We start from the raw sequence: 14,591 nt of genomic DNA on the forward strand, positions 1-14,591 counted from the left end.
TCCTGTTAGCCTACTCTTTCAGTTTCTGTTTATCTGTGAATATTTTGAACTCTCCATCATTTTTGAAGGCTAGTTTAGCTGGATAGAGTATTCTTGGTTGGAAATGTTTTTCTTTTAGTACCTTGAGTGTATCATAGCACTGTCTTCTTGCCTCCATGGTTTCAGATGAGAAATCAGCACTTAATCTTATGGAGCTTCCTTGTATGTGATGATTTTCTTTTCTCTTGCTGCTTTTAGAATTTTCTCTTTGTCTTGAGCGTTGGATAATTTGACAAGTATATGTCTTGGGGTGGGCCTGTTGGGGTTTATGACGATTGGTGTGTGCTGTGCTTCTTGGATATGTACATCTGTCTCTTTCAGTAGATTTGGGAAGTTTTCAGCCATAATTTCCTACAACACTCCTTCTGACCCCTTTCCCTTCTCTTTCCTTCTGGGATGCCTGTAATACATATGTTTGAGCATATTGCATTGTCATTCAGGTCCCTAAGTCCTGGCTGGATTTTTTCTATCTTTTCTTCGATCAATTCTACTATCTGTTTGATTTCCAATGTGCTGTCTTCCACATCACTAATTCTCTGCTCTGCCTCTTATAGTCTGCTGATATTTACTGCAAGTGTATTTTTGATTTCTTGAACTGTGCTGTTCATTCCCATCATATCTGTTATCTTTTTGTGTATGTCTGCAATTTCCCCTCCAAGTGTTGTCTTCACATTGTTAACCTCTTCCTTTACTTCATTAAATTTGTTGGTGATAAATGTTCTGAGACCTTTAATTACTTGTGCGAACTTCTGCTTCCCTTCCTGGTTTATAGTTTGTTCATTGGATTCAGCCATGTTTTCGTGATTACTGGTTTGGTGTGTAGGTTTTTGTTTCTGTCTGGTCATCATTTTATCTTGAGGGGTTTAATCAGTTCCTCAGCTTCTTTGTCTAGTCTTGGGGATTAATTAGCTGTTGTTTTTGCGTAAGTGTTATATCTTCTCTTTGTCACTTTGTTCTCTTATTCTGGTTTCTTATTGCTGGTTGAGTTCACTTTAAAGGAAAGTATTAGGGCCAGGGAAAGGCAATTGTGTAAGCAAGGAAAAAGTGTAGAGTAGTATTGGTGATAAATGTTAACAGAGCAACAATATGAGATCTGGGAGGATAGATATTAGATTAATGTAAATTGTGTAGAATTATAGCAGTAGGTAGAGTACCTATAATGAGGTAGTCGACTGAATATGAGAGATATATGGTATGAATTAAAAAGCTAGTGTTTTCGTGAGAGAGGGAAAGAGAAAAGAAAGGCAATAGTTTCAAGAGTGGATAAAAGACAGAAAACAAAACAAAGGTATTAGAAATTAAGTGTTAGACTCTTTTGGGATCAAAGAAAGGGAGGTGGAATATAGGAGAGACAGCAGATGATGGGGGAATATCAAGATGTAAGGGAAAGGGGATAGTGTAGGTAGCCAAAATCAATTCACACAGAAATGAGACAGTGGAGGATGCAGAAACCCAGCAAATGTGAGGTATTCCCTGTAGCACCTATTGTATAATTAAGATAAAATAAAATAAGAAAATGAGGCACGAGAGAGAAAAAAAAGAGAAGAAAGAAAGAAAGAAAAAGGGGGTGGGTAAAAGGAGTGGAACAAGTAGGGAAAAGAATAAAAAGATATAGAACAACCACTACATCAACAACAACAACAACAAAGCCTAAATAACTGAGAAAAAATAAGACTTTGGGGGATACACTGGGAGAAAAGACTAGGAGATTATGCAATGTTAGCAATCAGGACATTAAAAAAATAAAATAAATAAAATAAAAATAAAAACAAAACAAAACAAAAAAGAAAAAACGCAAACCTTGAGGGCTAGGACATTCAAGGACCTCAGATGGACCTCAGGGCATGATGGATTCAGGGATGGAAAGTCTGAGGTATTGAAGACTCAAGAGGTGTGAGTCTCTGGGGTGTGCGTCACCAGGGTTTAGGGGACTCAGACCTGGCAACCTCAAATTTGGTTAGCAGGGAGCCTGGGAGCACCGCAGTGCAACACAGCCCTCAGGGATCCCCACAGCTGGGTGCCAGCCCTATGGGAGAGGTCACATCTGCAAACTCTATCCTGTGTGTCTGAACCCCGCAATTCACTCACTCACTGGGGTCTATTCTGTGGATATATCACCAATTCGACTTCAGTACACCTTCCACCCTGTAAGCTCCCAGAACGGCCACCTGGGGGTGCCTCTACACTGGAGCCAATTTAATGACGCAGATCAGTAGCCAGGCCCAGAGTTGGGGCTCCAGCCGGAAACACCGATAACAGAGTCCAAAACCAAAATTCCCACGCTTCACAAAATATTCCCCTAATCGGCTTCCAGACGTCTCCCACCCTGCCAGACCCTGAAACTGCCTCCTGGTGATGTCTCTTTATTGCGAACAATTTAAGTCCGCTGCAGATTGGCAGCCGGGCTTGGGGGGGCGGGACTCTAGGGGGAAGTGCTATTATTTGTGTCCGCAGTAAAAAATTCCCCACTTCGCAATAAAACTCCCGTTTGTCTCCCCAAATCAGTCTGCACAGGCCTCCTGTCCTGTTAGCCCCCAAATAGCCTGCTCAGGGCTTATGAATTCCCCAGTACCGCAGAGCCTCCAGAAATCGCCACTGCAGTGCAGGTGCCGCAGCTCCACCCACCCCAGGAGGGAGCATCCCACACGCAGCTCCCACCTCTGTGTAGTAGAGTCTCAATTATATCTTATACACAAATTTTCTCTGTTACCTTCCCACCAAATTGATGTCCAGACACCTCCTGCCCTGCAGAAATCCTGAAACAGCCTGGTCCCAAAGAACCTCCAATGCTGCCCAGCTGCTTCTTTGCAGGAGAAATTATCAGATGCACTCACTCAGCCACCATCTTGCCCCCCTCAAAGGCCTTAAGTGTATGTATTAGGTTATTCTCACCTGTATGAAATTCCTTATCTCCTTCAATGCTTCTCTCTGCATTCACAAGCTTCCAACAATTTTCATTGAGAGAGGAGAGGTCCTGATTTCATCACCATAGCAAACAAGAGCCAAACAAAGTAGGAAAGTGAGGCAGTAATTTGACACCAAAGCTTATTGTAGATTCTTGAGGAAAGGGCATAGAAGGGGGAGAGAAACATTAATTCTCAGCTGGAGAGAAATGGGAAGTTACAATCCTTAGTGCTCTAATACCACTCCAACCCCATCCCTCACTCCTGTACCTCCAGGGGAGGAGGGCAGTAAGAGCAGGTTTTGCTCTCTGTGGAGTCCAGGACCTGTGTTTGGACACCAGAACATGTGTCCTTAGCCCCACCACCAGCCTGTGCCTGGGCCCTCACCCCATGCAGGGGCATCAGGCAGTAGACACATTTCCCCCACACACTGTTTCCAAACAAAAACATATGAATGGACATATCCTCCACAAGTACATTCCCATGACTGCATGTCCTGCACCTAGAACAATGTCAGAAATATGTCAGGTGTTCTCAGTAAATTTCATACATTCCCCCAGTCATTCACTCCATTTTAGATCCTGAAGTTCATTCCTTATCCTCTTTCTTAAAAACTGCGTCTACTACTCTACCAGACACATTTTGAGCTGATGACAATGATTCCTCTTTCAATAAGAGCATAGAAGCGAAGGAAAGTCCTTAGAAAAATTCTCTCTGCCTAGATACTCTGGTTTCCCTCTTGTCACTATGGAAGAACTGTCCATTCTGGTATCAAAATCCAGCCCTATCCCTGAGCCTCAGAAGAGTTGTGACATCTACTCTCCAGTTCATTGGACTTACCCAGGTCAGCTAACAAGGAGGTTAGGATGGTCAACCACCACACCTAGGAATTGAGGGAGTCTTCAGAGGCAAGCAGGAGAATCCCATCCATCCGCCATGTGGCATCTAAGCCCCCTCTCAATTCAGAGATGGAGTGGGCATTGTCATCCCCAGGGTCCTCAGGATGGAGAAATAAAAATATGAATTAGAGTGGTTTTACTGGTATTCTAATATAGAATTATTGTGACTCTAGCAATGGAAGAAATTATATCATTGTTGTGGAGACAGTGGACCCAGGAGTTGCTGAAGGCAGGGAAAGGGAAAAAGATGTGTGATATGGGGGCATTTTCAGGACTTGGAGTTGTCCTGAATGATATTGCTGGGACAGATGCAGGACATTATATATCCTGCCATAACCCAGTAAATGGACTGGGGGATAGTGTAAACTACAATGTAAACTATAATCCATGCTGTGTAGCAGTGCTCCAAAATGTATTCATCAAATGCAATAAATATACCACACTAATGAAAGAAGTTATTGATGTGGCAGGAGTGGGGTGTGTCAGGAGTGGAGTATATAGGAATTTCATATGTTTTAATGTAACATTTTCTGTGATCTATGTATCCTTTAAAAAATAATAAAAATTCCAACCCTACACACCTACACATGAGCCATAGTTTGCAGCCTTTCTTGCCTATTCAGCACATGGTCCCAGCAATGTCACTGTGCCCTCTCCCTCATCACCAATTTTCCCTTCTCTACTGAATGATTCTCATCAGCACACAAACATTCTGCAAAGACTCCTCCATCTTAAAATGAAAAGCAACCAACAAACCCTACCTTAACTGTACAACCACCTCCATCACTTGCTTCATCATCTGTTTGTCCTTGTATTAGTCAGACAAAGGGGTGCTGATGAAAAATACCAGCAATCTGTTGGTTTTTATAAAAGGTATTTATTTGGGGTAGAAGCTTAAAGTTACCAGATCATAAAGCATAAGTTACTTCCCTCACCAAAGTGTGTTGCCATGTGTTGGAGCAAGATGGCTTCCAATGTCTGCAAGGGTTCAAGCTTCCTTTTTTATTTTATTTTTTTACATTTAAAAACTATTTTTTAATAAAGCATTTTTAGGTTTACAGAAAAAATTTCCAAATAATACATAGTTCTTATATATCCACACACATGCACGTTTTTCCACATTATTAACAATTTGGATAATGTGGTGACTTTCTTACAATTGGATAAACAATATTATTATAATTGTATTGCTAATTATAATCCATAGTTTACATTAGGCCTCCTATTATAAGTTCCATAATTTTTTTGCTGCTGACATATATGTGTATATATATATATATATATATATATAATATTCCAATTTTACCATTTTCAATTATTCATTTCAGTGGTGTTCATTACACTCACAATGATACCACCATCAATCAACACTATCCATTATCAAAACTTTCCATCACCCCAAACAGAAACTCCATTTTAATTATGCATTATCTCGCCATTTCCCAACCCCACTTGGCTCCTAGTAAGCTGTATTCTAGTTCTGACTTGGTGAATTTGGATACACTAATTATTCTATATAACTGAAATCATACAATATTTTGTTTCTGGTCCATTTCACTTAACATTATCTTTTTATTTTCCATCAAACACAATTTATTAAATACAAATTTGTTGTCCAGCAAAACTTCTAGGTACAATACTCAGTTTTTCTTCCCTATTTTTTTTTCTTTTACTCTTAAGGCTCCATGTTCCCAGATTCTTACAATATGCACTGTAGGTGGGATAAGTCTAGTCTTTCTCCCAGGGCTCACTTTTCTCCAGGCTCAGCTGTTCTGCTTACTCCTCAAGGCCAGCTGTAAACTATCAGACAAATGGCTTCCCTCTCTTCCCAGGGTCTCTGCCATGCCTAATGAAGCATTCTCTCTTTTTCTTATGCATCTCTGTATATTTACTTTCCAGGGCTCCAGCATTAAAAGCTCCAAATCCTTCCTCTGCCATGCACCTTTCTCTGATTCTCTGCTCACCAAGGAGGCAGGGACTCAAACTCCTACTGACATGGACCATTCAAAGCCTTAATCATTATTTAATCAAGTGAAACCTCTGAATCCAATGCACTATACCTAAATGAACAGACCAACTTACAAACATAATACAATATCTGATTATGGAACTCATAAACAATACCAAACTGCTACACTGGGGTACAAAACTATGCTCAGTAAGCTTCCATTTTTTCCTAATATTTTATTATAAAAATTATTAAATACCAAGGAAAGTTGACAGGATTTTACAGTGAACATCCATGCAACCAACACCTAGAAAGTATAATATTAGCAGTTTTCTATCTTTGCATTATCATGTATATCCGTATGTCTATCCATTATCTTTCTCACATTTCATACTAATTTTTGAATGCTTTGTTTTTTAAATAAAATTATATTGCAATATACCATGCATTAATGAACATACATAAACAGTAAGTATATATTAAAATTTGTGAACTTACAAAATAGGCATGAGTATCATCCTACAAGGCTACCAAACATTACTCCATCACCAACACCTTGCATTGTGATGAAACAGTTGTTACAAACTATGAAATAACATAACCAAGATATTACTACTAACTATAGCCCATGTCTTATATTTAGTGTATTTTTCCACAACCCACCCAATTATTAATACCCTGTATTAGTATTAAATATTTGTTATAGTTCATGAGAGAACCTTCTCATATTTGTCCTGTTAACCACAGTTCATCTTCCACCACTGGATTCCTTGTGTTATACAGCCCCATGTTTTGTATAAGTCATACAAAGTGTACACTCAGTGGCTCTCATTTTCATCACAGAATTGTGCTGTCATCACCTCAGTCAATTTTAGAATGTTTTCATTACTCCAAAAGACAAAAAATCCATACTCCCTTATATAGCTGTCCCTTCGAATTGATAAATCTTCTTTGCCATTGCTGCAAAAATATTGCAATAATACTGTTAACTATCCTCTACAAGCTATATTAGTTGTGATTTTCCCATGTATTATCATATTTTTAACACTCTGTAAAACTTTTCTTATGTTTCTACTATTAACCACAGTTTTCATTGAAGACCAAAATCATTGTAATACATATCCTAGATTATTCTCTAGTTTCCTTTCCAATTACTTCCACAGACTATGCCTTTCAGCCATAGTATCATTTATGAATCAGCAGTATTAGTTATGCTCACTATAATGTATTACCATAAAATTCATATTCATTGCCATACTTTTACAATACACTTATTATTTCCACATACATTAAGCATCAGCTCCCATGCTCAGCCTGCATTCTATTTCCTAGTTACCTATACTTTAGAGTTTGCTTACATGAATTTGCTCATCATATTTACTTCATATTTGTAAGATTATACAGTATTTGTATTTTTGTTTCTATCTTATTTCCCTCAATGTAATAGCTGCAAGATTCATCCATGTTGCCATATGCCTCTTGATTTCATTTCTTCTTACAGCTGAATAGTATTCCATTTTATGTATATACCACATTTTCCTTATCTATTCCTCAGTTGAAGAACACTTGGGCTGGTTTCATATTTCAGCAATTGAGAATAATGCTGTGATGAACATCAGAGTGGAAATGTCAGTCCATGTCCTTGCATTCATTTCTTCTGAATATATTCCTAGAAATGGTATTGCTGGATCATAGGGCACTTCTATATTTAGTTTCTTAAGGAACCACCAAAATGTCTTCCACAGAAACTGCACCATTCTACATTTCCACCAATAGTGAAGGAGTGTTCTTATTTCTCCAGACCCTCTGCAGCATTTAAACTTTTGGTTTTTGTAATAATGGCAATTTTATAAGGTGTGAAATGATATCTCAGTGTATTTTTTAGGAGGTACTGTAATTGAACCCACGACCTCACACATGGGAAGCAGGCATTCAACCAATGAGCAGCATCTGCTCCCCGATGAGAGATGGTTTTTGCATTTATTTATTTGTTTGTAGGAGATACCATGGATTCAATCCAGGATCTCAGGAACTTGTATGTGAGAAGCAGGAGCTCAGTTACTTGAGTTACATCTGCTCCTTTGTCAGTGTATGTTTGATCTTGATTTCCCTAAAAGCTAAAGATGTTGAATATATTTTCAGGTGCTTCTTGGCCATTTGTATTTCCTCTTTGGAGAAATGTCTATTCAAGTCTTTGGCCCATTTTTAAAGTGGGTTGCTCATCTTATTATTTTTGGTTTGTCTGGTATCTTTATATAGCATTGATATCAAACCCTTATCAGATATGTGATTTCCAAATATTTTCTTCCATTAAGTATGCTGCCTTTTCACTTTCTTGACAAAGTCCTTTGAAGCACAAAAGTGTTTAAGTTTGAGGAGGTCGCGTTTATCTATTTTCTCCTTTCATTGCTCATGCTTTGAGTGTAAGGTTTAAGAAAGCACTACCTACCACAAGATCTTGAAGATATTTCCCTACAATTTCTCTATGATTGCAACTTTTATATTTAGGTCTTTGATCCATTTTGAGTTAATTTGTGCCTAAGATGTGAGATAGGGTTCCTTCTTCCCTCTTTTGGTTATGGATATCCAGTTATACCAACACAATTTGTTGAATAGACTATTCTGGCCCAAGTGGGTGGGCTTGACAGCCTTGTCAAAAATCACTTTGTCCTATATTTGAGGGTCCATTTCTGAACAATCAATGCTATTTCATAGGTCAGCATATCTATCGTTATACCAGTACCACATATTTTTTACCACTGTAGCTAAGTAATATGCTTTCAAGTCAGGAAGTGAGAATTCTCCAACTTCATTCTTATTTATAAAGTTACTTTTCACTATTCAAGACCTATTACCCTTCCAAATAAATTTGACAATTTGCCTTTTCCAATTTTGTAAAAAGAAAAAAAGCCTGCTTGAAGTTTTAGTGGGATTGCATTGAATCTGTAGATAATCTTGGATAGAATTGACATCTATATGATAAATCATCTTCCAATCCATGAACATGGAATGTCCTTCAATTTATTTGGTCTTTGGTTTCTTTTAGCAATGATTTGTAGTTTTCTGCATACAAGTTCTTTATGCTCTTGGTTAAGTTTATTCCTAAATATTTGGATTTTTAGTCTCTAATATTAATGGGATTTTTTCCCTGACTTCCTCTTTATATCGATCATTAGTAATATATAGAAATGCTACTGATTTATTTGCATATTAATCTTTTATCCTGACACTTTGCTGAACTCATTATTAGTTCTGGTAGCTTTCTTGTGGATTTTTCAGGATTTTGTAGATATCAGACGGTGTCATAAGCAAATACTGAAAGTTTGACTTCTTCCTTTCCTATTTGGATGCCTTTTTTAAAAAATTAATTTTTAATTAAATTGTCTTTTTTAAATAAATACGTATATCACAAAAAATATGAGGTTCCTCCATACCCCACCCCCCATTCCCCCACTCTGAATAAAGTGGCCAAGATACTTGCTGAGGGCAGGGAGAGGGAAGTGGAGATGAGATGTAGGGGCATTTTTGGGACTTGGAGTAGTCCTAAATAATTTTGCAGGAACAGATGCTGGACATTATATATCCTGCAATAACCCACTGAATGGACTGGGGGATAGTGTAAGCTACAGAGTAAACTATAATCCATGTGGTTCAGCAGTGCTCCAAAATGTATTCACCAAATGCAATGAATGTGCCACAATGATGAGGGAGGTTGTTGATTTGGAGGAGTGAATGCCTTTTTTTCTCTTTCTTGCCTAATTGTTCAAGCTAGAACTAACACAATAGTAACTAACAGTGGTGATAGTGGGCATCTTTGTCATGGTCCCAACCTCAGCAGGAATGTTTTCAGTCTTCCTCCATTTACTACAATGTTAGCTGTGGGTTTTTCATGTTGAGAAAGTTTCCTTCTATTCCTTTATTTTGGTGAGCTTTCATCAAGAAAGGATGCTGTATTTGGTTGAATGCCTTTTCTGAGTTAATCGAGATGATCATGTGATTTTTCTTCCTCAATTTAGTAATGTAATGTAATACATTGATTTTCTTGGGTTGAACCACCCTTGCATACCTGGGATAAAACCCACTTGATGTATCATGTATAATTGTTTTAACGTGCTGTTGGATTCAATTAGCAAGTATTTTGTTGAAGATTTTTTGCATCTATATTCATTAGAAAAATTGGTCTATCTTTGATGTTATCTTTTTCTCTCTTTGGTATTAAGTTGATGTTGGCTTCATAGAATGAGTTTGGTTGAATTCTCTTCTGTTCTATTTTTTTTGGAAGAGTTTGAGCAAGACTGGTATTAATTTTTCTTTGAATGACTGGTAGAATTCACCTGTGAAGCCACTGGTCCTGGGCGTTTCATCTCTGGGAGGTTTTTTTTTTAATCAATCTTATTGGTACATATTAATAAAGTATAAATTCTTCCGTAGTGTACAATCAATGGTGTTCAGTATAATCACATAGTTATGCATTCATCACTTCAACCATTTTTAGAGCATTTTCATTATTCCAATAATAATAAAACAAAAAACAAACAAATCTCATCAACTTTCAATCTTTCTATGCTTCTACTGCTGTACATAGTTGCTCTTCTGTTTCTTTCTTTCCAGTGTATTTGTATTTATATTTTGAAAAAAAATGTCTTATATATGCAGTATCACCCCATTTGTATTATACATAAGCTTTCTATTCTCTATCCTCATTCTATTTTTCTGGTATCCTATATTCTAATTATTAACTCAATGAGTTTACACAATATATTTAATTTATAATGGCACAACCATACAGAATTTGTACTTTTGTGTCTGGCTTGCTTCACTCAATGTAATGTCCTCCAAATTCATCCATGTTGTCATATGCTTCACTACTTCATTACTTACCACTCTATAATATTCCATTGTGTGTATACATCACAATTTATTTATTTATTCATTAGTTGATGGACTCCTGGGTTGTTTCCAACTTTTGGCATTCATGAATAACACCACAGTGAACATCGGTATGCAGATGTCTATTCGTATCACTGATCTCAGTTCTTCTGGGTGTACTCAGTAGTGGTATTGCCAGGTCACATGGCAAATCTGTATTCAAATTCTTTAGGAACTGCCAAACATTCCTCTACTGTCCTGGACCATTTTACATTCCCACCGACAGTGAATAAGCATTCCTATCTCTCCACATCCTCTCCAAAATTTATAGTTTTCAACTTTTTAATAGTGACCAGACTAATAGGTGTGAAATGGTTTCTCATTGTAGTTTTGATTTGCATTTTCCTAACCACTTATGATGTTGAATATTTTTTATATTTCTTCACCATTTGTATATCTTCTTTGGACAATTGTTTTTTCAAGTTTTTTTTTTTTTACCATTTTACAATTGGGTTGTTTGTCTTTTTATTGTAGAGTTGTATGATCTCTTTATATATCATGGATATTAAACACTTATTGGATATATGACTGCCAAATATTTTATCCCATTGAGTTGGCTCCTTTGTCCACCATTGAGAAAGTTCTTTGTGGTGCAAAAGTTTAATTTTGAGGTGGTCCCATTTATCTATTTTTTTTCTTTTGTTGCTCATGCCTTGGATATATGGTTTAAGAAACTACTGCTTACCACAATATCTTGAAGATGTTTCCTACATTTTTTTCTAGTTTATGGTTGTCACTTTTATATTTAAGTCCTTTAACAATTTTGAGATAATTTTTGTATAAGGTGTGGTATAAGTGTCCTCTTTCTTTCTTTTGGATATGGATATACAGTTCTCCCAGCACCATTTTTTGAATAGACCATTTGTCCCAGCTGGGGTGGCTTCATTGTCTTTTCAAAAATTACTTGACTGGGAAGCGGACTTGGCCCAGTGGATAGGGTGTCTGCCTACAACATGGGAGGTCCACGGTTCAAACCCCAGGTCTCCTTGACCCATGTGGAGCTAGCCCATGAGCAGTGCTGATGCGCGCAAGGAATGCCGTGCCACGCAGGGGTGCCCCCACGTAGGGGAGAGCCACAAGCAAGGAGTGTGCCCTATAAGGAGAGTTGCCCAGTGCGAAAGAAAGTGCAACCTGCCCAGGAATGGCACCGCACACACGGAGAGCTGACCCAGCAAGATGATGCAATAACAACAACAACAAAAAGAAACACAGATTCCTGTGCTGCTGACAAGAACAGAAGTGGACAAAAAGAACATGCAGCAAATGGATACAGAGAACAGACAACTGGGGGGAGGGTGGAGGAGAAGAGGAGAGAAATAAATTAAAAAAATAAATTAAAAAAATTACTTGACTAGAGATTTGAGAGTCTATTTCTGATTTCTTACTGCAGTTGCATTGTTCAATCTCTTTGCCAATACCATGCTGTTTATACCGCTGTAGCTACATAACACGCTTTAAACTCAGTAAGTGAGAGTACTCCAAGCTTGTTCTTTTTAAAAGATATTTTTGTCTATTTGGGAACTGTTACCCTTCCAAATTAATCAAATAATTGACTTTTCAATTTCTGCCAAAAAAAACTTTTGGAATTTTTATTGGGATTGTGTTGAATCTGTAAATCAGTTTGGGTAGAATTGTCATTTTAATGATATTTAGCCTTCCAATCTATGAACAGAGAATGTCCTTCCACTTATTTAAGTCTTCTTCAGTTTATTTTAACAATGTTTTATAGTTTTCTGGATACAGGTCCTTTATGTCCTCGGTTAAGTTTATTCCTAAATATTTCATTCTTTTAATCTCTATTATTACTGAAATTGTTTTTCTGATTTCCTTCTCAGATAGCACATCTGTAGTGTATAGAAATGCTATTGATTTTTGCATATTAATTTTGTATCCTGCCACTTTGCTAAACTCGTCTTTTACTTCTAGAAACTTTGTTGTGGGTTTTTCAGGATTTTCTAGATTTAGAATAACATGGTCAGTGAATATCGAAAGTTTTACTTCTTCCTTTCCTATTTGGGTGCCTTTTATTTATCTACCAGAATTGCTCAAACTAGAACCTCTAGCACAATATTGAAGAACAGTGTTGACTCTGGGCACCCTTGTCTTGTTCCTAATCTCAGTGGGACTGATTTCAGTCTTTCACCATTGAGTACAATGCTAGCTGTAAGCTTTTTGTATATGTGCTTTACCATATTGAGAAAGTTTACTTGCATTCCTATCTTTTTGAGTATTTTTTATCAAGAAGGGATGTTGTATTTTGTCAAATGCTTTTTCTGAATCAATCAAGAGGAATGTGTGGTTTTTCTTCTTCAATTTATCAGTAGGGTTTATTGTAATAATTGAACCACCCTTCCATACCTGGGATATAGCCTACTTTATCGTGGTGTATAATTCTTTTAATGTCCCTTTGGATTTTATTTCCAAGTATTTTGCTGAATATTTTTCCATTTATATTCATTAGAGATATTGGGTTGTAATTTTGTTTTTTCATAGTATATTTATCTCCTTCTGTTAAATGACTTCTGACTACATAGAATGAGTTTGGTAGCATTCTTTCCTGTTCAATATTGTTGAGAAGAGCTTGAGCAAGATTGTTGTTAGATTGTCCTTGAATGATTAGTAGAATTCACCTGCAAATCTACCTGTTCCTGGGCTTTTCATCTTTGGGAGATTTTGATGACTGCTTTAATCTCCTTACTTGTGGATGGTTTGTTTTGTGGATGGTTTGTTGATGTCTTCCATTTCTACTAGGGTCAGTTTAGGTTGCCACTGTGATGTCTTGTGGGAGAGAGATGATCAAGGTCACTGCAGACAATATTATGACATAGGGCTGGAGAGTTGATATACCCTTGAGGCAGGGCAGTGAAGTCATTGCTAGCCTTGCTAACTGAAATCAAACTGTTTCTGATGGTCCTTACTAATGGCAATTGAGACAAAAGCATTTGTCAGATCAAAAGCTGCATAACAGGTACCAGGGGATGTGTTGATTTGCTCAAGCAATGATACCACATCTTGCACAGCATCTGTGATTGGATACACCACCTGGTTAAGTTTATGATAATCTACTGTCATCCTCCAAGATCCATCTGTTTTCTGCACAGGCCAAATAGGAAATTTGAATGGGGATGTGGTAGAAATCACCACCCACGTATCCTTCAGATCCTTGATGATGGCACTAATCTCTCAATTCCTCAAGGAATCTAGTATTGCTTTTTTTTTTAAAGATTTATTTTAGTTATTTATCACCCCTCCTCCCCCTGCCTCAGTTGTCTGTTCTCTGTGTCCATTTGCTACATGTTCTTCTTTTTGTCCACTTCTGTTGTCAGAGGCATGGGAATCTGTTTCTTTTTGTTGTTGTTGTTGCGTCATCTTGCTGTGTCAGCTCTCCGTGTGCATGGCATCATTTTTGGGCAGGCAGCACTTTCTTTCATGCTGGGCAGCTCTCCTTACAGGGCACACTCCTTGCATGTGGGGCTCCCTTATGCTGCGGGCACCCCTGCATGGCATGTTACCCCCTGCACACATCAGCACTGTGCATGGGTCAGCTCCATATAGGGCAAGGAGGCCTGGGGTTTGAACCGCAGACCTCCCATGTGGTAGACAGATGCCCTATCCACTGGGCCAAGTCCGGTTCCCTGGTATTGCTTTTGATTTACCATTTTACTATGTAGGTGCAGTTCTAGTGACTTCCTCTTGGCCTTTCTTACCGTAATGACCCCTACTCCACAAATCAGGGACCCAGTGTGGGGGTTCTGCCTGTTACTATGTGTATCTATTCCAATTATGTATTCTGGAACTGGGGAAGTAACCACAGAATGGGTCCATGAAACCACTGGAGCCTTTGTGAGATGGACCTGAGATAAAGCTCCATCA

This window comes from Dasypus novemcinctus, chromosome X, assembly GCF_030445035.2.
Source record: "Dasypus novemcinctus isolate mDasNov1 chromosome X, mDasNov1.1.hap2, whole genome shotgun sequence".
NCBI classification, from domain to species: Eukaryota; Metazoa; Chordata; class Mammalia; order Cingulata; family Dasypodidae; genus Dasypus; species Dasypus novemcinctus.